The sequence below is a fragment of the Python bivittatus genome, unplaced genomic scaffold, assembly GCF_059951505.1.
Source record: "Python bivittatus isolate LINGU-HERP-01145 unplaced genomic scaffold, Pbiv_v1 ctg000480_np1212, whole genome shotgun sequence".
In the NCBI taxonomy this organism is placed as follows: Eukaryota; Metazoa; Chordata; class Lepidosauria; order Squamata; family Pythonidae; genus Python; species Python bivittatus.
Window position 1 is genome coordinate 28,301,483 of NW_028277075.1, and position 24,047 is coordinate 28,325,529.

Sequence of the window (24,047 nt, forward strand, 5' to 3'; positions counted from 1 at the left end):
CTGGAGTGCTCCTTCAGCATTGGAAGCACCCCTGGAGAATCCTTGAGTGAGGGAAGGAGGGCGCAGTGCATGCATGTGAGTGAGCGAAGGAGGGTGCTGGTATGTGCGAATGAAAGAGGTAATGTTGTGAGTGAGCAGAGGGCAGAATATGTATGTGCATGCCTGCAAGTAAAGGGGGAAGGAGGGCGTGGTACGTGCTTGTGAGCAAGCGAAGGGGGAAGGAGGGCCAAGAAGCCACTGAGCCACAGCATGGCAAACAGCCCCAGAGCCATGTGGTTCTGGGGCTGCTTGCAGCCCACAAGGCAGGGTGCAGGACAGTCAAAATGGTAGAGATGGGGGGGAGACAGGCAGATGGGGGGAATTGGAAGCAGTCCCTTACCTTACTGAGGCTCAAGGCTGGGAGGGACCAAGCCTGGAATGGCTTGGATTGGAGTGGGTCCTCAGCTAACCACTGGTGGAATTTGCTTCATGACAATGTGGAGTGCCAGGATTGGCATAACTAAGCAATGCAGTCATGTGGTGTCTCACTGTATAACTGTATTGCTTAGCAATGGAAATTCCGGTCCCAACTGTGGTCGTAAGTCAAGGACTATCTGTATAATGAACAGGTCTAGCCATTTCTTAGTAACACTACATGAAATTCTGAAGAACTGGTAGTATACTATGAATATATCTGGAAAACATGACATTCAACAGGAATGCAATCATTTGCACAAGGAGAAAATTCATCGCCTAAGAAAAGAATGCAAGCTTTTCAATGGTTTCGTTATACTGCTTCCAAGAATTCAAAGGGGGATGGGGGAGGGAGTCAGAGAATAGGTTTTGCAGACAATTCAATCAATGTATAAACAATGTGTGAAGCCTTAATAATGTGTAGGCTTCCAGTATAGAGTATTTTTCTCTTATTTGTTAAAAAGAATATAGAACTGATTTTCAGCATATGTACAGAAAGTGGTTTACAGACAGAGTTTCCCCTGCTGACAAAGCCCCAAAGCCAGTTAATTGGCAGCCATTAATACAGGCTGTTACTTCGATTCCTACCAGCAATAGCTGGGACTATTTATCCAGAACTGGCTTAAACCAATTTCTCACTTCCTAGCAGTTGGAGACTATCTCCTGGAGTCAATTTATCCTATTGGATTTGGAGTAATTTACATGTGCGCTGGACCATGTTATTTTTCATATGAACAGATCTACGCATAGCTGACGGCACATTTCTTTGGGGTACAGAGATCTTGGGGAAGAACAATAAATTAGGTTGCCACATCAGTAGCAGCATAAAATGCAGCTAAAGTTTGTAGAATATGCTTCATAGTATTTTTGGAAACTGTTTTCTCTGTATCTTGGTTTATAAGGTATAGAAACTTAAAATAATTATTACAGCCAGTTGGAAATAGTGTTAGAACAAACAGTGCTTTCAGCAAGCATTGTTGTTGGTTCAGGCCATTTCTGTAAATAAGCCATTCAATCTCTATAAGTATCCCATTCATATACCTTCTATTTAATTTTCAAGGATTTTCTGCTTTTGTCTCAATTTCTTGCATCACAGCCCATACTATTAATGAGCTCTTAGCAGAAAAGTTTTTGAAGAGTTAGAACTCTCTTCGAAGAAGGAATATAGAAATTATGTCATATAATTGTACAGTTGTACTGGGTCATATAAATTGTACAGTTCCAGGAAATACAAGAAGGCTTTTTGATACTGATACCCCACAGAAAAGTCTTTTGGCTCTACTTTTCACTTTCTTCAACATCTATTCCTTCAACTCCAAAGAGATATAGAGGAAGCAAATTGGCTTATTATGATGATTACAGATCAGAACAAAACATTAAACCAATTGTAGGATATGAACTAGGTGTATATAACACAGAGAATAAAATCAAAATCCTTGCTATAATCAGACACCATCTATTATCCATTATATTACCCATCAGTGCAGCCTGAATTAAAATTCTATTCCTAATTCTGCAGTCAGAATTATTCCAGTATCATTAAAGCTCACAAAAAAAAAAAAAAAAAGTAGTTTTGAAGATAAGATTCTTTTCCAGCTGGAGTCCAGCAGCACTAGGAAAGATATAATTTTCTATTCCTGAAATATAAATTCTTTTCTCTAAATTAAGCAAATATTATTTTGGAGTAACAGTGACTTGCATGAGTCACTAAACAGATGCCTATCAAAATACCCTTTTTCTGAAACCATTGTAAAAGATATAATACAATTATGGTTTGTTTGTTTTTTATAACATCTCGTTAGAATACGGAACACAAATGCTTTGAAGCTACATGCTAGATGAAAACCTAAAACATAATAATAAAAGACAGCCCTATTCCTAAATGTTACTAATATCCAATAACACTTAATCTGCCCAGGACAATCCTTTTCCAACTGATAAATCTTCCTACACTAGTTGGAAAGTTATTTTGACCTTTCTGTTTTAAAATTTTTGAGCCACCCTGAATATTCATAAACAATAAATTAAATAACACAAAGTAATATGCTTTCACATTTCTTTTAAAAGTCTTTTTTCCATATTTTTCCATTTATAAATATCATCTGAATTTCTATTCTTATCAGTATGAATAATAATCTGATACTTTTTAAGACAGATTTTTTTCCCCCTCACCTATATTGAATTTTGTTGTAGCTTTACAATGTCTTAGTAGTCTACTTTTTGCAATTATGAGTCAGAAAGCACTGGAAAAGGTTGTATTTTCAGAAGACATAACTGTAATCTTTATTCTTATTTCTTAAGGACAATGAAACTACAATTTTGAGATTTCTATATTTAAGTTTCATTTAAATTTTATTTTGCAAAACAAAACTCTAAAGGGGATTTAAAAAACAATTCTAGAATGTCTAATTTTCTCTCCCAATTTCCCAATCTCAGTCATATTAAGCAATTTGTTTATATTGACATTTATTTGGAACTAAATGACAAGTAACCTTCTTTGTTATTTAACCTAAATATCTTAACTTTTGTGTTTTTTTTCAAACTTGTTAATTATTTATTACATTTTGGTTTCACTTCTGCTATCGGTATTGACATGAAAAGTCTTACGCAGTACATTAATTTATTTTATCAATTCAAACTGAGATGGATAACTTTAAATGTCTCTCAAAGTTTTTCATATTTTCAAAGTACAGTTTTTAAAATGCTTCTGATTTTGGTCTGAAATTTAGGCATAGTTAATCTTCTACATTTAAGAGTGTTCCAAAAAATAAACAGAAAATGAGCTATTCTACTTGCAATAGCATTCCCTAAGCAAAATTATCCTGGCAAATAGAAGGGGTAGAAATGGAAGCAGTAACAGACTTCATTTATTTCGGCTCCAAGATCACCGCAGACAGAGACTGCAGCCATGAAATTAAAAGACGCTTGCTCCTTGGGAGGAAAGCTATGGACAGCATATTAAAAAGCAGAGACATCACCTTGCCGACAAAGATCCGCATAATCAAAGCTATGGTTTTTCCAGTAGTAATGTATGGCTATGGGAGCTGGACCATAAAGAAGGCTGAGTGCCGAAGAATTAATGCCTTTGAACTATGGTGCTGGAGAAGACTCTTAAGAGTCCCTTGGACTGCTAGGAGGTCAAACCAGTCAATTTTAAAGGAAATCAACCCTGACTGCTCATTGGAAGGATTGATAATGAAGCTCAAGCTCAGATACTTTGGTCACCTAAAGTGAAGAGAGGACTCTTTGGAAAAGACTCTGATGCTGGGAAAAATTGAAGGCAAAAGGAGAAGGGGATGGCGGAGGATTAGATGGTTAGATAGCATCACTGAAGCAATGAGCATGAAACTGAGCAAACTCAGGGAGGCAGTGAAGGACAGGAAGGCCTGGTGTGATATGGTTCATGGGGTCACGAAGAGTTGGGCATGACTTAATGACCCAAGCAAAATTAAAGTGAACTGAAGTAATTTTGAGCCATTTCTATCTCGCCTTGTTTTTTCAATCCCATCTCTTTTATTTAAATGGGTATTAGATTTATGTTTCCCCTTTCATTCAGGAGCTCAAGGTGACAAACACAGCACTCACTCCTCATAATTTTTTCCCTACAATAAGAGCCCTGTGAGATATGTTGGGCTAAGAGTGATAAGTACAAAGTCACCCAGTGAGCTTCCATCCATGGCTGAGGGTCTCCCCAGTCTTAGTCCAATGCTTTAACTACTAACTACTCTATATGTAGTTTGCCCAGGAGGCTGTATAGGGAGGAAAGAATCAATAAACAAGGTATTTTCTGTTACTAGAATCCTCTCCTGAATAAGCAATTTCCACAAAAGGAAGGAACTTCTAGTGAAGTCAGAGCCTGGATCCAAGCCATTTTTTTTTTTAAGTTTTGACTTGAAATTTTGGCAAACTTTGTAGCTATCCTAAGCACAATTTAATTTCCTGATTTTTTCCATTTCAAGTTGCGTTGTATTGTAAGATGTTCACCGTAAGAATAAACATTATTATGATACATGTAAATAGACCTATGTTCATACAATAGTGATGTATCTTGCTCTTCAGGGAGAACTTTCAAATGTGCTATGGAGAGTCTCCAGAGCAAATCTCAGGGTGTATAGAAGGTACAGGAGAGATAACTAAATCTCCAGTTTCTTTATATAATCAACATTACAATCTATGACTAGTTCTATTAAAAAAGCAATATAAAGTAAAATAAAACACACTAAATGTTGCATTATAATTATGTGTTAATTAGTTAATATTTCAGTGTTAACATTTCAATTACATTGTTAATACTTTTCGCTAGTTACAGTACTTACATTTTGCTTATTTTAAATAACCATTTATCTTTATGAACCCTTTTCCTATGTTGCAAGCCACTGACCAAACCTAGCAATGCTATCTGAGATAATTAGGTCTTGATATGAGAGCAGCAGAAAGATATAAAACTATCTGAATAATTCTTTAAAATAGGAAAAACTAACTTCTGACAAATTTCATTACCAGGGAGACAGTACAGAAGTACATGATCCACTGTACTCCTGCTTGTTCCAAGGACACACTAATTTCATGAAAGATTTTTTTTTTTATAGTAACCTTCTAATAAAGCTGAGGAGAGAATATTATAATGAACCACTGCAAATTGTCTACACTGTATTGATGTCACTATGTTAACTGAATAGTTAGCTAGTTTTAATCCAATCCACTGTACTGCTTGGGCCAGTGGATTAAACTTCCTCTCTTCCTGGCAGCAATTCTAGAAGACTCCCAAATATGTTCCAAGATCCTGGGAGACATCCTTCCCAACCGGATTTGATGAGTAGAGGGATGCACAGGAAGTGAAGTTTCTTGTGCATCAGCTGTTTGCTTAATATTCAATTTAATCCACTTTCTTTTCTTTCATCTTTCATTTTTTGTCAAGTTCTACATGTCATTTATTATGCAATGTAAATATTATTATCTTTCAAATTAAGAACCATCTTATTTTCCTTTATAATCATTTTAAAGGAAAACTTGTCTCCTCAGCTCATCACTAATCTTTTTCAGTATTCCTCACCTCTTTCCCAATATTCTTGGTAATTATTTTCTTTGGATTCCCTTTCCTGAGTTCTTCATGATCTACTGCTTTATCTTAAAACTTGAAAATACCATCATTATATATGTTCTTTTTATAAGCCTCTGTCTTTAATATAGGATTACCCTAGTACAGAGCCTCAAGAATTACCATTTCTTCAATTTCTATGAATATAAAACAATGAAATTATTTTTCTGAAATATCTCTTTGAATCCCTTTTCAAATACATTGTTTTTCTTTTGAGTATTACCAAATTATCAGATTCATTATCAGATTATTTATTGCACTGCTTTGTTCCAATTTACTATTTAATTATTATAACTCTCTATTTAATCCAGGTGTGAATGATGAACATGGAAGACCCTACAGGCCTTTAGAAAGGCAATCAAGGCCTGGCTCTTTCCCCAGGTGTTTGGGTCAGAATGAGTAGCACCCCAATCAGATGAGTTATAATATATTTTAGTACTGGTCATTTTATTGTATTAGTTGGTTTTTATTGTTATCCATTGTTTTCCTTTGTGTTTTATGTTTGTTGTTGATTTTTGCATGCTGCCCAGAGTTGTTGTTTGAGTTCAGTAGCCAGATAAATGCTCTAAATAAATAAACAAATAACCCCCAATATGTTAGATGCCAAATTCTGGTCACTATCAACATGTCCAGTGATGAGAAACAATGGGAATTCTAATCTAATATCTTGATGTGTTTTAGTTTTAAATCTATATCTGACAAAAATTTATGTTCAGAACAATTTTTTATTATGTTCCTAAAATATTTAATTTTGTCTATTTTACCTTTTTCTTTTGTCCTTTTTTGAGTTAAATTCTAGAATCAAACTTTTTCAATTGAAGCTAAAGATTATAAAGAAGAAAGTTACTAGTTTATAGACATCGGTTTAATAAAGATGCAGATTATTCAAACTTTATCTTAAATTTCTTTTCTACTATTTCCATTTTTCTATGAAGCAAGAAATCTGATCTTTCAATTTGTTTCTCTTTAAAAAAAAATCAAAAGCTTTTATACTTTATTTCCAGAATACAAATACTAAAGGATTAATATGTCTCTGCTCCTGAGCTGCTAATATTCATCTACTCATTACACAATATCCTAAATAGTTACTCTATCATCCAAAAGCAAAAACTATTTACCAATAAGTTAAGTCTTTTTTAGATTTAAAATAACCTAGAAATAACATTCAGTCATTATAAATTTCAGGCTCTATGAACATAAGTGTTTTTTGTATGTGTTTATAAGACATTCAAAACTGTCAATGCTATCCACTTTTTTCCATGATAAAATGTGTTAAGTATTAGCTGGATTTTAGTCACATGATTATTGCCATATAATTTTATATCAGCAGAAGACTAATCAAATTTTCATTATTTATTTTAAGATGTATATGCTTTTTTCCTTTCACTCTCTTTCTTGCTGGCATCTCAAGAAAAAAATGAAGGGACTAAGTTAAATGCTCATATACTTCTGTAATTAAAATTCCACTCAATATATGATGCATCAAAGCACATCTATTTCCCACTTTAATGCACTGATTCAAGCAAAACTGCATTTCTTTAATACCTTATTTAAAATGAAACGAAAGTATAATGTGTTTAATACAGATACCTAGTAGAATATTTAAACACACCATATGAATAAGTCTGTCTTGGACTTATGGACAATGGAAGTTCAACTTGGACAATGAAAGTTAAGATACAAGCAGAACTATGAAAGGTTAATGTACAGTACACCTTTCACATTCCTCAGGACACTGAAAGAAGACTAGCATTCTGCCTAGAGGAAACAAAAAGTCTGTGCCCTAAATTTCTCTTTATCAATGGAAATAACAATGCACAATTTGGATATCTTAAGCTGTAAATCTAGATGAACATTTTAAAAATGCCTATACCTGGAACTACTCTTCCCCTAACTGCTAGGCAAATTTATACTTCAACTTAAACAGGAAGGCATCTTTTCCACGCAAACAAAAGAACAAAAGGAGACACAGAAACATGAAAACTGAGTGAGCAGGAAGCAAGACAGGAAACAAATCGCCTATCAGAAATGCACAGGATGTATTCTGAGCATGGATACCAGCTACAAGCAGAAAGGAAGTTCTGTATGGGCTTTCATCATCTGAAGAGTGTGACTTGGAAAAGGGGGGGGGGGAGTAACTAACCATTAAACTCATATGGCTAAGGATGACTGAAGATGTTGCCCACAACATCCATCAGGCTGGAAGAGGATAATGTGGTGACTAAGGAGGAAGGTACTTCTTCCCAAAACCTGACAAAAAGATTTTATTTTCTTGCCTCTTCACATTGTTCTTAACTGGTATTTGCAATATATTTGAGTGCCAGTGGAAAAGAAAGACTTAATTATTAGGGTAGCTTTTGGTAGACCTAATTACCAAAATTACCAATTCTGTACCCTTATACATACTCATTTATAAATGAGAGGCATGTTACCAATATTTTTCACTAAACCTGTAGATATACTCAAGATAAAATCATCTTTCCCTTGCAGTGAGATCTTATACTGATAATAGAAAAAACACTGAATGAAAGCATGACAAAAGGAAATGAAACCCGTATAGGTAGTCCTCACGTTATGGACAGCAATTGGGACCAGGATACGGTCATAAAGTCAGGATTTTCTTTCTCATGGGAAAGGATTCATCCCGTTATCTTTACAACAATAACAAATAATATTTTGGCTACAGAGATCATGTGAAAAACACCTGGTATTGTGTGTTGTGTATTGTGCTATTTACTGCCACCTACTGGCGTGTGTATGCTAGTTACCCAGTGGGGGTGGCATAGAGCTATAATACAAGGAGAGGAAAATGTTTAGCCTCTCTGAGTAGTTGTTAGTTGTTTTAGTGTTAGCCACTATGTAGGTTTTATGGGCTACGTAGTTGTAACAAATTACAAGGTAGTGTACCTCTTCTCTAAGAGATTGTAGCTAGAGATTTTGTTAAGCTTGTGTTGCTAATAAGTCTTGGATGCTACAATATAATGAGAAGATGTGTTTTTCTTTATATTTTTTATGATATTTGCATTTTATGGAGTTTTTGCATTTTTATCAATAAACACCAGTTAGTATATATTTTTTGACTGGATTTCTTTGGGAAACAAGAAATGGACATTACATTGTGAATAGCTGCACTGTTGATGTGTTTGCTTTCATGGCTAATATTTTCCTGGAGTTTTTGCTGCGCTCTGCACAAACAGGAGTGTTTGTGATTATCACTCTGCATGACACATAAATGCAACGTCGCGTGATCACATTGCTTACCAATGGCAATCCAGACAGTGCCGGTTGCTGTCGTAACCCCTAGACATGCAAGTTGTTAAGCAGGAAGCAGCAGGAGTCTCAGGTAAGTCGCGCGGGGATGCCGCAGGGGGATGGGGAGGCCCTGGGAGGCTCAGTATGGGCCACATGCAAGTAGGGGGAGGGGGCGTGCTGTGGGTGCAGGGAGGCTCAGGGAAGGAGGACACGGGGTGTGTATGAGGGCAGCAAGGCTCACAGAAGGAGGGCATGGCGCGGTGCACAGGAAGACAGGGGGGACTTATCAGAGCGACTTGCAACCTTCCCTGTCCACTTCCCCATTAACTTTGCTTGTGGGAAGCGGTCAGGGAAGGTCACAAATGGCAATCACATAACCATAGAATGCTGCAACCATGTGCAAGCTTGTTCCCAAGCACCCAATTCGTGATCATGTGCCTACAAGGGTGCTGCAATGGCCAGAATTTCAAAGACCTGTGGTTAGTACCCTTTGTTCAGCACTGTCGCAGCTTCGAACAGTCGCTAAACAAGTGGTTGCTAAGCGAGGACTACCTGTACATACAAAAAAAAAAAAAATCAAGCTACAAAATAAATTTGATTGTCTAAAAAACTGAAACAAGTATTATGGACATTTCATTGCTTTCATGAGCATCACTTTTAACTTCTATTTTATAAATATGCAAATAACTGTTTTTAGTAAAGGTGTTTTTTTTTCGTTTTTTTTTTTGCCTTTAAGTCAGAGTTGACTTCTGGTGACTACATGGAGAAGTCCAAGCAATTATCTAGGCAGTATTTTTGGAAGTGATTTGCCACTGTCTCCTTCCTAGGGCTGAAAGGGAGTGACTGGCCCAAGGTCACCTAGCTGGCTTTCAAGCCTAAGGCAGAACTAGAACTAAGGGTGCCCTGCTCCTAATCTAGCACTTCAATGACTAAACCAAGCTGGCTTTTAGTAGATACCCATGTATTCTTCTTAATCTTAAGCAAGAGAATTTGCCCCAATGCACTGACTCCTATACAGTCTGAGATAATGAAAAAAGAAAGCAGAGCTATGAAAGCAAAGAAGTTTTGTCTTATATGGAAAAAATTCTCTGTTGCATGCCTGAACAAACATCTACTTTACACAGCTTGCAAAATAAATAAATGTAAAAGTCTATACAAGAAACCATTTTATTACCTTTCTGAATATGCAATAATATACTGAAATCTAATGCACTGAAGTTTTACCAGTCAAGTTATGCTTCTCAAACGTTGTTTACTACACAGAACCCCATTAAGGTGTCTAAAATATTGCCATAAATCAAGCTTCTGGATATTTTACTTTTACATTTGAAACACAAATAGCCAGCTGACATATAAAATCTCATATGACCCAGTGAGTTCAGATGATCAGCAATAGGACATTAGGTGAGGAGTTAAAAATCAGTACAGGTGCTATCTCCTGTCCAAATTCTCCTACCTTAGGACAGGATCCTCAACCTTGGCAACTTTAAGACGGGTGGACTTCAACTTGCTGGCTGGGGAATTCTGGGAGTTGAAGTCCACCTGTCTTAAAGTTGCCAAGGTTGAGGAACCCTGCCTTAGGATACGTTTGAGTATTGGTTGCTAAACTTAACCTTCCACTTAGACTACGAGGGAGAGGTCTGTTCCAGTTTGCAGCTTGAAGCTCTTTATTATAAAGGGAAAGAAAAATATGAATAAGTAAAATATAAGCACATTTCATAAGGCTTAGAAGGTGGAGCGTATAATATATTAAAACACCTTGGGAAATCTGGTTTGCAGGGTAGCACAGAAATTTTTAAAACTAAAAATAAATTAATTAAAGTGATACAGGTAGTCCTCATTTAGCAACCACAATTAGGACTGGCAACTCAGTCATTAAGCAAAGCAGTCGCTAAGTAAAACTGTGACTGTGTTTATGGTCTTACTTCAGCTTTACTTTGCTTTATGGACCTGCAAAGGTCGTAAATGCAAGGGTTGGTCAAAGTTATTTTTTCATCATTGTTGTAACTGTGGAGAGTCACTAAACAAGGCAGTTTCTAAATGAGGACTACTTGTACTGATGAAAAAGACTACTGAGCATTTTTTTAAATTGAGGCCAACTCTAAAATACTGTAAGAGAAACTTTATTTTTATTTTTCAGTGTAAGGCATCAATGTTCCATGTAGACTAGTTACAGATATACAGTTACTTATTTTTGCCTGAAAGGCAAGTTATCTTGCCAAGTCTAAAAAAAGGTTTGAATAATTTTAGTACTTATCGTGTATTTAAAAAATTGAAAATACCTTTAAAAAAAATTAAGGATAGATCAAAATAGCCACTCCAAATTGTCACTATGTTTTCATGCACAAAATTCAAAACTATCAATGGGGTGGGGGAGTTGAATCTGATATATTTTCTGAAAAATGAGTGGGGTTTAATATAACCCAGAAGGGGACACACTGGTTAGTACTGTTCCTTTAGAAGCTGCCTGTGTTAAGGGACAGAAGACTTTCAATGTGCTCCTTATCTGCTGGGTATTTAAAAAATGGTCTAACGTACGAATACATAGTTAAATTAACATTCATTCATTCATTCATTCATTCATTCATTCATTCATTCATTCATTTATGTCATTCTTTTATACTATGAACAAAGTAGCTATCTACATACACTGTAACAGGAGAGCAATGTTAGTCCATTGTAGCAAAAAAATCAAGAGGTACCTGGTACCAGACTCTGATTTTTGCCAAATACTTCGTGAAATTAAATAAAGCTTATACTTCAATTCCAATGTTTTCCCATTTCAACATGACAAGAAACCTCTCTAATGTTTTAATTTATTTTTTAAAAGATTCCTAAAGAAGGACAACAGAAAAAAATAAAGAGAAAAAAGAAAATACATTAAACGTTTACAAAATATAAACATTACATTTACAAAATATTAAAAGAAAAAAAGAAAGAAAACATTCCACTATTACTCTTACAAGTCACATTAGATTGGAACAAATATAATCATATGATAGTTTGGTACTTTACGAATACACAGTCACACTGGACATTGACAACAACTACAAAATAACAAGAATTAAAAGCCAAAATAACAAGAATTAACAATACTTCCATCCATTACTTTATGGCCAGTCAGGCAAAATCTTTTCAAACTCATGTGGAGAGAAACCAGAACTTCAGATGTGGCAGAAGGCTATGTGCAGACTTATAGTCTATAAATGGTTTCCAAATTGAAGTTAACATTAAACTTATTTTTTAGAAAAAAAATACTAATGATTTTCAGCAATTGTGCTGTTGGGAGGCTTTACAGGTTGCACAAAAAGAGTCAGTGGCCACAAGCCCTCAGGCCTAAGACCTGAGGCTGCCATCTCAAGTATAAGCACAGGTTACAAAAATCTAACTGGCATTCAACAATGATGAGTATCGTCATGAAAGGATCTGTTTAGAAATCTGATGAAGGAAATATGACAAAAGAGAGGCGATATACAGTAGAATTTTTAAAAAATAAGGCCTATCCAAAAAAAACCCAAAAGTCTGACAGGGCCCTCAGCTGGTATAAAAGAACACAGCATACCTAAAATACCCAATGGCTTTGCTAATCCCCTAATATGTAAGGCAAAATAGGAAGCTACCCAGAACAGAATCACTGCAGAAATACAAGACTGGTACATCATAATTTTTTGCCCTGGCCTTGTAAGCTACATGTGCCCAAATGTTGCATGAAAAATATTATTATAAATCATTTTGAAACTGGGACTGTGTGTTATTTACAGAGAACCGGGAAACTAAATGGGGTACATCTTCAGTCTAACAAAGATAAATAACAAAAACAAAACTGGATGACTCAGACACTTTTTATGTCTGATTTTAATAAAAACTGAACATGTAAGTTGCTTAAATTAAAAAAAGAACTGGTGGCTTACCTATAGATTACAGTTATTTGAGCAGTCATCTGTGAATTCATACATATCAGCTCAGTGCCTGCGCAGTAGTCTACTCTGAATCTTCCAGAGCCTAGGATTTTGGCAAACAACTCACCCTATCCAACAGCAAAGGACATGCAAGAAGGATCCACTTTCTCCTCAGTTCTGATGACTGTCCAGAGGAAATGCTGGTACTCAGTCAGGCAGGCTTAGCAATTTGTGATTCTGAAAGAGAAAGTACCAGAACAGCAGAATTTCAAGCCAATGCCTTCTAGTTTGCAGATGCAGAATTTTTTTTCTTTATTTACAGATGCAGAATGCTGACGACAGTGAGATCAGAACTACAAAACCTCTTTAATGACTGAATTCAAGTATTAACACTCAAATAAAAAAGAACCATTCTTATACGTCTGATAACGATTTTAGAGATACTTCAATGTGGGGTCACTGAGATGAGTTTTACTCAAGAGTTCACTACCATCAATATATTGAAAATACCCAATTATATATTTCTACCCCAGCTGAGCAGGAATGCAGGAAAAATCTTGACTCAGTGTCTGGAAGCTATGAGGGACTGGATGGAAAAACATGCTAAGACTTCATCTCAGCAGAATAGAATGGCTGTTCATTTACAAGTCTTCTAATTTCAGGACAGCTCCATCTTTAGTCTGGGTGACAGTGCACTCCCCACAGAAAGAGCTTGACCTTCTGGGGATTCTCTTGGACTTGCAGTTCCTGATAAAGCAGCAGGTGGAGGCTATGGCCAGGAGACCCTTTACCCAGCTTCAGCTATATGTCAGTTTCAGCTGTTTTTGGAGTACACTCACAATTGTCATTCATACTCTAGTCACCTTACACTTGGACTAATACAATTTGCTCTATATGGAGCTGCCCTTGAAAATCACTTAAAAACTATAGTTGCTGCAAAATGCAGCACCCTACTTAATAGATGGTAGTCAGTATAGACAAGCTACAACTTTGTTGCAGAACTTCCACTGGCTATGTTTGTTTCAGAGTATACTTCAAAATGCTGATTATCTGTAAAGCTCTATAGGTAGTCCTCAACTTATGACCATTTGTTGAAAGACCATTTGACAGCGTTGAAAAAAGTGACTTATGACCAGTCCTTGCACTTACAACTGTTGCAGTGTCCCGTGGTCACGTGATTAAAATTCGGGTGCTTGGCAACCAGCATGTATTTATGACAGTTGAAGCATCCTGGGGTCATGTGATCATCATTTGCAACCTTCCCAGGGAGCTTCTCAAAGTCAATGGGGAAAGCCAGATTTGCTTAATGACCACGGCAAAAAAAGGTCATAAAATCGGGCATGACTCACTTAATGAGCACATTGCTTAGCAACTGAAGTTCTGGTCCCAATTGTGGTCATAAGCCAAGGGCTTATTGATTGGGTCCAAGACACCTTCAAGATCTTCTATGCCATGTAGTATTTGCCTATCTGATCCAAACCATCAGAGAAGGCACACTGCAAGTCTTACCATCTGAGAGATGGATGGGGTAGGAATCCGAAAATGTGCCTTCTCTGTGATGGCCCCCAGTGTCTGGAATACTGTGCCCCTGAAGTTAATATTTCCAGTAACATTCAGAACCCCCCTCTTTGTTTCAGGAGAGTAATTAAAACACTGTTGTTCTGCAGAACCTTTGTGGAACAAACTATATTATTTCGGAGCTATGAGTCAGTGGGTTTTTATAAGTGGGTTTGTGTTAATTTTCAGGAATGGAAGGGGATACTGATTACTGTGTTTTAGCTTTATAATTTTTTGGTTGTTAATTTACTATGGTTTTTTTTAATGTACTAGTTGTAAGCTGCTTAGAATCTCTAAATGAAACAGCATATACATTTTGTCTGTAATAATATTTGTAAGGGAAAGTGACAACATTGGAATTTGCATAGGCATTAAAACAAATGCACCAACTAAAACAGCTTAATCTTGGATACTATGCTTGATCTCTAGACCAAGGCTATTAAATAATCTGTTCCATATATGATACATATTCCTATGGACAAAGGGAGGTTTGGTGCCTGAATACAACCTGATCCTCAGAGAGGAGATTGAAGGTGAACTGGAAAACTAATTGGGACACATGAGCTGGATCAGTGAGCTGGCTGAGACAGCAGAGCATCTCAGACATCTGTAGTGACCACTGCAACTAAAACAGCAGATTACAGAGACCATTATATTTATGGCATTAGCAACTGTGACATTATAGCAGGTTATAGATTTTGGATTTAGTAAATGAATTGTGGCTTATTTTAACTTGATAAACATTTGGCTGCTGGACAGAATTTAGAAAATTCTGAAGCAGAAATTACCACAAATAATTATTCTAGTTATGATGTTCAAGTCTTGATCAATATCAAAGGCACTGGAGAAGGGTAGTCTCTGCCACACACAAAACAGTTTTGAAAGGAAGATAGGCCACAGTATCTCTTGACAATACCAAATTATCCCAATAACAATGTGAGATGCTGTAACAGCAACAAGATTACTATAATGCCTCCAACTGGAAAAATTGGCAAGGTCAATCATACTCTAAACAGTTGGGCCAGGATGAAGATTTTTGGTAGCATTTTTGATATACTGCATCTGGGGAGAATGTCACTGAAAGAGTGAAACTTGGCAAGGTCTACTATGGCCCATCAGAGATAAAGTATGTATCAATCTATGCACAGGGAGTGAAATATTCCAAGTCTCCCCTTCAGATATATGGTCAATAAGCTGAACATCATTAGCTGCTGTTTCCCTATGAAATAAAGTTTTTTTCAAGACTGAACCTTCAATATTAAGAAGAGACTGTTTGTTTGTTTGTTTGTTAAATTTATATGCTGCCCATCTCCCTCAGAGGGTGACTAGCCAAGAATTCACGTAATTGAGAGCTCTTTCCTGGTCAAAGACACCATACAGCACATGGATTTGCCATTCTTTGGCACCCAACAACAAAACACTGTCAGGAAACCTCCTCCAGCTGTTTAAGCAGAGAATCAGCAAAGCTAGGAGGAAAGCTTGCTCCCAAACTGGTACCCTGAGGTGAGTTTCCACATGCTTACTTAGTAAAGGCCTCACAATAGGAGCATAGCTTAACTATATTCCTCTCATCAAGGAAAATTAAATGTAGGGTTGATTTCAGACAATGCAATTTTACTGCCACAATCTTGGTACTTTTGAAAGGGACCTCCAAGGAACATATAAGCCCCCAAATGAAGACTGTAGGCCAGTAAGAGTCCTTGCTGCTACCTCCGCAGTGGTCAGAAGAGAACTTCAAGATATGGTGTGAACCCCATTGTTTTATATGCCTTGGTCTGTAAAACCCTATCAAAGCCCCTAATCTATGGACCATATCAAACAGCTACTGTGCAGAGAGAAACCATATATGTGGATTACAGAGACCATTATATTTATGGCATTAGCAAGCTGTGACATTATAGCAGGTTATAGATTTTGGATTTAGTAAATGAATTGTGGCTTACTTTAACTTGATAAACATTCGGCTGCTGGACAGAATTTAGAAAATTCTGAAGCAGAAATTCTAAAATATTATCCTTGTTTACATTTTTGGTAACAGTCTTATATGGCAAAATAATAAGTCTGCTTATCTTTTCACAAGCATATGGTAAAATATATCTGCATGAGATATTTAAAAAATGATTTATTTTCTTTTCTCAGAGCTGCACATTAGAATTCTTTGGAAAAAACTGAAATGCATCGTAATGCTGCACACAGCTCCTCTATTTCCTTTTTCATTAATTTTAAATTATAGATCTGCTGTACAAAAAAGGTTTAAATTTCTTACAAAGTTCATGTATGACATGGAAGGCCGCCTACACTGCAGAGAAAGCAATAAAACTAGCAGAACTGGATAAAAAACATAATAGTGTAGGAGTATAGGGAAGCAAAAAGAAAGAAAACTGATCTCTGTTATAGCTTCCCCCATTCCTTGATGAAACAGATTTGACAAGCCTGGACAATGCATTACCTAGAGACAAAAGTACTGCACTTAAATCTAAATAAATATCCTTTACAGGATAGGTAACCCCAAAAACTGCCACTGAAACCTGATGGCAAAATGGCAGATTTGCAGGAATCAATTTTGGAGGTTTCTTTTGAAGAGTAAGAATGGAAACAAGGGCAAGAGATCTCAGAGAAACAAATCACTCCCATTTCCACACTTAACCCTCACCCCACCCAAAACATTTAACATGGATGAAAATCACACCACCAAAATTTAGCCACTTGAGGCCTTTTTTTGGAGACATGACATATTATGGAGCTCCCCTGCAACAATATAGGCAAAATTTGAAGGAGTTAGGGACAGTATATTTGGCTTTCTGAAGAATTTACTGGGAGTATTTTAATGTACAACACTTATTTTGCTAGCTTATATGCAGGAGTAATGTCTGTAAAGTTTAGGGTTCAAACTAAGCCTGTTTCTCCAAGTACATGTTCCTGACACCATTTATTTGCAGCCCATACACCAATAAAGTATACTTGGTATTTATTTTTATTTATTTTATGAAATTAACCTAATTTCCAAGACTGCAAGGAGCAGAATTACTTGTGCAATTTGTGACAATCATTGCACCAAAATGTCTGACATTAGACTATAAATGTATTAATTTATATTTAAATATATAGAAAATAAAATATTGCAGTCAGAAATATTACAGCTCATATCAAGCAACTTAATCCATTGTTCAAAAGCAGCAATTATCACAAAGCCTTTTAAGGGATATTTTTTCAAACAGCACACACACCCCAGTTTAAGTCCTAATCTTCCCTTTAGGGGGAGAAAGGAAGAGTTTCAGTCACCTCCATCTGATGAAGCACTTAAGAAAATAACATCTGCTATTAATTTAAACGTTACTGTTTATGCATTTCTCAATGGTTTGAAAGTATTAGACTTCAGCATATTGCAAGACTTAACTGTGTTACACAATTCTGATATATGCAAAAAAATAAAAAATAAAAAAACCACCTACACTGATACTACTACTACTAGAACTCCAAGAATTTCAATTTTCCCGAAAGTATTACTCGTGCTGTTAGCATCACTTTTTTAAGACACTCCATCCAAAAACCTCCTAGGTTGTGGCTTTTTGCAGAAGTCATTCAAAATATTCTCAATCTCTTTATAATATATGTCAGGGAAATCTGTACATTTCCATTTAGACTAAGCTAAAGTAGATCATCAAGCCAAAGATTGCTGCCCTATTTCTGTCAGTAATGTAATTTCAAAGGAGATTACTTTGGGGGAAATCATAACAAACCTAAACATTAATTAAGAATTCTGTTCTAATTGGAGCTTCTCTTTCTCCCTTACCATATGTACTGCTAGATATATAACTGGTAATAATATCCAAGAACCAGGGAAGCTCCCAAGAGAAGAATAAAAAGTGAGTTTCTTGTTCTTCACCTTATGTAATCAATGGTACATTATTACGGAAATTTCTATTACACAGCATGCACACATACAAATAACCACAAATACGCATAAAAGGATTAAGGATTGGTGTTCTTCAAATGTTATTATTTTTATTTTAAAAATTATATAATGAGTTACAGATATGAAGACTGTGTATAATAAGTCTGACTGTAAATAGTTCTAGTACAGTTATCAAGACTCTGCATTTGAAGTTGATACCTTGTTTCCTAAAACAGAAACCTGAAGGATATTATTCCTAACAAAATGAATATAAGATGGAAACAAATAAATTAAAATAACAATTTAGTCTTTGTGCTCAATGACACAAAAAACTTCAAAGTCAAAAATGACTCTTCTCATTACTAAAAGAATGTTGCCCTGAGTGTCTATCACAGAAAAAAAAATTATGCTATGTAGTTTATTTTACTAAACAAGAGATACTTGTTATAGGTTTCCAATAATATTCAGTCAAAAGCAAGTTCCTCTGAGTGCAATGGGTGCTATTTCCAGGTTAGTGGATAAAAGAACCACACCTTTATGTAATTTCATGTTCAAATAAGGTTGACAAATAAAAACCTCAACTTTGAAGCTATACAATCCCCAGCCAACTTTACAAGAGAAAAAAAAAATCAACTGTATCACTAGAGAATGGATTACATTCTCTACTGATGAAAACTTCAAGTCCGAAGAAAAATTCCTTGGGTTTTCTTTCTCTCAAAAACAAAGGCAAAATTATCCTTTCAAAAAAAGGCGGGAGCAGTGGGGGGAGAGAAACAAATCAGAGAAGGAAGTTATTTGTGAATGTTCCTCTTTAGCAAGAATCATATCTATTTTTTTAAAAAATACTTTTTATTAAGGATTTTAACAATACTAAAAGATAATAGAAACTAATATCAAAAAGAAAATGGAAAATAGAAAGAAATGAAATAGTGCAAAAAGAAAAAATCGAGAAAGAAAGAAAGAAAGAAAAAAGGAAAGAAATAGAAAAAAGAATATTTAAGGAAGCGATGCTCAATCTTCTTTGCAACAAGTACAAGCAAATTTAATATTTCCCCACCCACTATAAAATTACAGAAAATTATATATTCTAACAATCTTGGTATTTAATTCATCAAGTTGCTGTCATGGGCTTGAATCTCCATTCAAAGTTTCTTCCTCCTGTCCCAAACATTTCTTCAAAACTTGAGAAACCCTCTTTTGTAAATCCATTAATAAGTCTTTGTCCAGGTCGTTTTTCATCTCTTGGCTTATCATTTGTATTTCTACTTTAACTGTTCTCTCTCTCGTATAATCCACAATTTCTTTATTTTCCACTGTTTCTACATCAACTGGAAATTTGTCTCGCCTTTTCATTCTGTCAGTCTGAAAATTCTTCCACATTATTATCTTTTTCATCTTTTGTTTCCTCTTTAGGATGCGGGTGTGGTAATTATTGCTGTCAATTTAACTATAGGTTTCTCTCCCACAGATCCCTTGAAACGTCTCAAGTGTCATACCTTTATCTGTCATTTTATGAGTTTCATTACTTTTCTTTTGAATCCAAAATTTAGTCCCCTCCAGTGTCCAATTTCTATAGAATCTCAGCAACTATCTCCTTCCTGGTAGACTAAACAATTTAGGTTCCCACAAAGATATTGTTTTACTTATTATGTGAAAAATCTTAAATATTTCAAAAAAGTTCCAATATTCCAAATTTTTCTGGTCCATTAATCTGTTTAAAACTTTCTTGAATTAAATTCTTATTTAGCTTTTTGCCCTTTATTTTATATTCTCTAAGCTCTTTAAACTGTTATTTAATTTTTCTTCTATTTGGGGATGATGTTTTACTCACCAGGTAGTTTTTCAAATTTGTTGCTTAGAAAACCTCTTTTAACTTTAATAATTGTAAATCCAAAGTGTTTAGAAAGTGAAGGTGACAAACCCAATGTCCTTAAAGGCTCCGCCACGGTTGAGAGCTTGATGGCTTCCCTTGTCTCCCAGTGCCCAGACCTGCGGATCGATTGCTGTCCTGTGGTTTCCTCACAAGGAGCAGCCATCTGGAGCACAAGTGGGCAATCTCTCATGCTCTCCTTATCTGGAGAGGTTCCATTACACCAGGCTCATTGCCAGTCCTTCAGTCTTCTCCAACAGTGTCATCTCCGCTTCTCCGGAGACATCTTAGTTCGCCATTGCCTCACTCAGAAGTCCTCACAAGAGTCCCATCTACTAACAAAATTTCTATTTGGGATTTGGAAATAACTAGCTTCAAAAACTGGTTCTATTTTCTATGTAAACTAAGTCTGAAATATATATTTACTTCATGTTGTCCAACATTTCAACTCATATCTACTTTCTGTCTGTAAAAGCAACAAAGAAAATGAAAAAAAGAAAAATTAAGCAATTTGTGGAAACAATCCACCAATAAACTAAATTTATATATTTATTTATATACATATTTCAATCCCACTCTTCTAGTGCTTTGTCCATCACTTGGTGCAGCTATCAATGAAAACTGATGAAAGATACCATATTTACTCAAACGAAAAGGAACAGGCTTCTTCCCTTATTTAATTTACCTGTTAATGGGGAGAAGTTACATTTTGTTTAGAAAATGGCAATAAAAGATGGTGTTGAAAGTGAGCAAGAAAATAAACTAGGAGGCACATATAATGAAAGCAAATTACTAAAGGGCTGGAGAGGGAGTGGTTTCCTGTTGATTCATATGTAAATGGAGAAAAGCATATTGGGCCTGCCCTACTCATGATGCTGACTGTCTGCAATGGAGACCTTCGCTTTCTTATGAAGGCTCTTCATTCACAGAAGGACTTGGAAAATAAGAACCTGAATTAGTGGACAAACTCCATGAACAGATACAATATCCACTGCAAACAGTCACCATCTACATCTCAAGGGGAACAAAAGGAAAACAAGGTTAGCATGCTGACTGAACAGAACTGCATGTTGTAAGTATACTTGCCCTGAACTAAAAGTTATAGAACTCAATTTTACTCCCTAAAAAGTATGCACGTTTCAATCCATCTTGCAGCCCAGCCCAAAAATCTCTGTTGACTAGTCAATTTTTCCAAACACAGTGAGGGGAAAAAAGGAGAAAGCTGGCCTATGTAGACCCATCCCAGCAGAGCAGTAGTTTATTCATATTTACTGGGAGTAAGAGAAGTGGAGCTTACCACAGAATAAGAATTCATAGGTTTATGCTTGCTGAACCCAGTTTTCTAAAAATAGTCTCTTTCTCTGTATGAGTATGTATTTGTATATTTGCTGTATTAAACTGAGGGCCACCCTGAGTATGAGTATACATATTACAATTTTTAAAAAATTACCAAGAAGATAGGTTATTCAGTAAAAGCAGGCAGATACAATTGTAAATGTAATGTCCTTGTGGAACAAATGTCTAATTTAAAAGCTCTCAAGCAATCAGCAAGGCTGACAACTAGAGGTATACAAAACAGTTTGAAGGTAAACCATAGTGAGTGATCTACACTCAAAACAAAGCACAACTGTTCTGAGCAATGCTGCTTTTTAGCATTCCATTCTATTTGGGGTAATGTGACTGAACATTACTCTAGGCTTGGTTAAGTATGTTTTTGTGCTTGGAAGCTATCTGACAGGATAGTAACAAATTTGAAAAATCTTTATCTTGTTCCTATCAACTGCAACACCATACAACATGGACATAGGGAAGAGACCTGTCCATCAGATTTTAAGGTGCAGACTGGTTCCAATAATCCAGTCTAGAAGTAAGTAAGTGATATGTCACGATGGCTAAGTCTGTTCTCATCAGGAATGGATGGTGTTGACACACCAGCTTAAACTGAGCAAAGACACATAAACAAGGTTTAAGCCTTTTTCAAGGGACACGGACAATAAAGTATAGACTGGCAAACAGTAAGAGTTTCAAGAAGAATATTTTTTTTAAAATGCATGAGTTGAATAATTATTTTTAAGTACATACTGAAATAAGTTGGCATATAAATTCATAACGTAAATTTGTTTTTGATTTTGCTCGAAACCTCAGTTATGTACACAACTATTCATTAACATTTTTTAAGCATAATACAAGATTGGAAACTGTATATTCATGCTGTATTTGTGTAGGACAAAATATTTGCAATGAATCATTTTTATATGCAATTTAACAAACAAGAATAACTTAATAGTTTGTGAAAATGTGCAAACCCCAATTCCTCCATGGACCATACTCTCTATCCGCTGGAACACATGGGCTCATGTAATCACAGACATAAAGCACTTTAAATATATCCCATAATAATTTTTAGAAAAAGGTTGAATTTTATCAAAAGGGTTAACTATAACACTTACGAAATACAGCGTTAAAGGAATTAAGACAGTATAGAATGGTTGTAGTTTTTATTGTTGGATATTAAATGTCAAATTCTCTGAATTCCTTATATGAGAATGTTATTCCAATGAGAGAGTTGCAGAAAATCCATAATGTAAATAAATTCTATATTCTACATTCTCTGAAAGACACTCAGTAAAAAGGACTAAAAAAAGATAATGAAGATTACAGTCATCAAGAGACAAATATAATTTATCAATCCCTGAAGGAAGATAACTAGATTAAAAAAAAAAAAAGCAAAAAGAAGTACTTTCTCCTCTGTAATGCATTTAGCAAACATTTGCTTAGATGGGCAATTGAGAGAAGCTAAAAATGGAAATTCTGAAGCATAATATTGCTGTTAAAAAGGGGAGTTAGTAGCAAAAAAGGGGAATCCTCAGCTTGCTAGGCTTTATTAGCATTATTCCATTATATTTATTATTGTAGGTATCTCTTTCAAGGAGAAAGATGGACACTGATTTTTTTGTTGTTGTGAAAAAAGCAGCAAAGATGACTATATGACACAGTTAATGAAACTATGAAATACAAACCATGATCATTTGTGTATGCACTTATTGCTGTGTTTTAATGTCATGAGATTAACATTAAAATGGTCTCAATAAATATTTTTTGCAGGTTACTAAATTTAAGAAATATAAATCTAAAAAAATAAGCTTACCTAAAGCAATGCAACCTCTGAAATTCAGTTTAATTTGGCAATCTATCTTTTTCACTTACCAGCCTGAAAATTACAACACAAAACACTTATTTCAAATTGCATGAGAAAAACAGAAAATAAGGATATTAAAATAGATTTGTTATTTGCTTATGATACAGCAGGAATATCTTAAATTCATAATTATTTGAAAAACTACTGCCATCTACTTATGTAAGTCAGTCTCTTAGTGGAAGTTTTTTAAAACTTTACAATGAATTACATTCAACTCAAAAAGTGTTTATTGTAATTTAGATTCCACTATGTAAGCCAATATATGGTAGTGTGGTTAACTCTAAATCAGCAGAAACACTGGTGTCTTAATAGTAAGAATCAATACAGTACTCACTATTGGTACTTTTCAGCTTACAACAAATTGTATTCAATAAGGGAATACTGAATTAATTGATCATAAAATACTGATCATCACTTCCTGACTTCTGCCAAGTTTCTCCCTGCAGGAATCCAAAATGCAGGATAAATCTATAAGCAGGAAATGCTTTCAGGTACCCTAAGCAGATGCAAAAAGTTGCAACAGTTTCTTTTAATACACTATTATTTGAATTTTTCTCTTTTGCCTCATAAGATAAATATAAGCATGTTGATTCTTGCCTACCTGCTGCAAGAAGAAAGTATTAAATTTAAAGAGCAATATAGAATGTGTGAGGGAATGAAGTTGGGGTTGCTGTCTGTGCTTGGGAAAAGTAGCTGCAGCCAGGCAGAAATGTTTCTCACCCCATTTCCCTCATGCCCCCTAACTCAAACTTTGCTCACAAGCATCCAAGCTGGCATTCCAGCTGCCTGTGATAATTGAGCCACACCCTGGCATTTTCAAGGAC

General features: G+C 35.5%; 1 protein-coding gene across 3 annotated transcripts in view; it reads right to left on the bottom strand.

Moving 5' to 3' along the window:
* SIPA1L1 (signal induced proliferation associated 1 like 1) overlaps positions 1-24,047 on the bottom strand; it is a 208,294-nt gene that overhangs the window by 131,703 nt on the left and 52,544 nt on the right. For 2 of the 3 annotated variants that reach the window (XM_088145570.1, XM_088145567.1), the window contains exon 3: positions 12,830-12,939. The gene's annotated coding sequence lies outside the window, so the exon portion shown is untranslated. Of the gene's footprint in view, positions 1-12,714; positions 12,940-24,047 lie in introns of those variants that run through there. The other variant, XM_088145568.1, reaches the window with a different exon arrangement.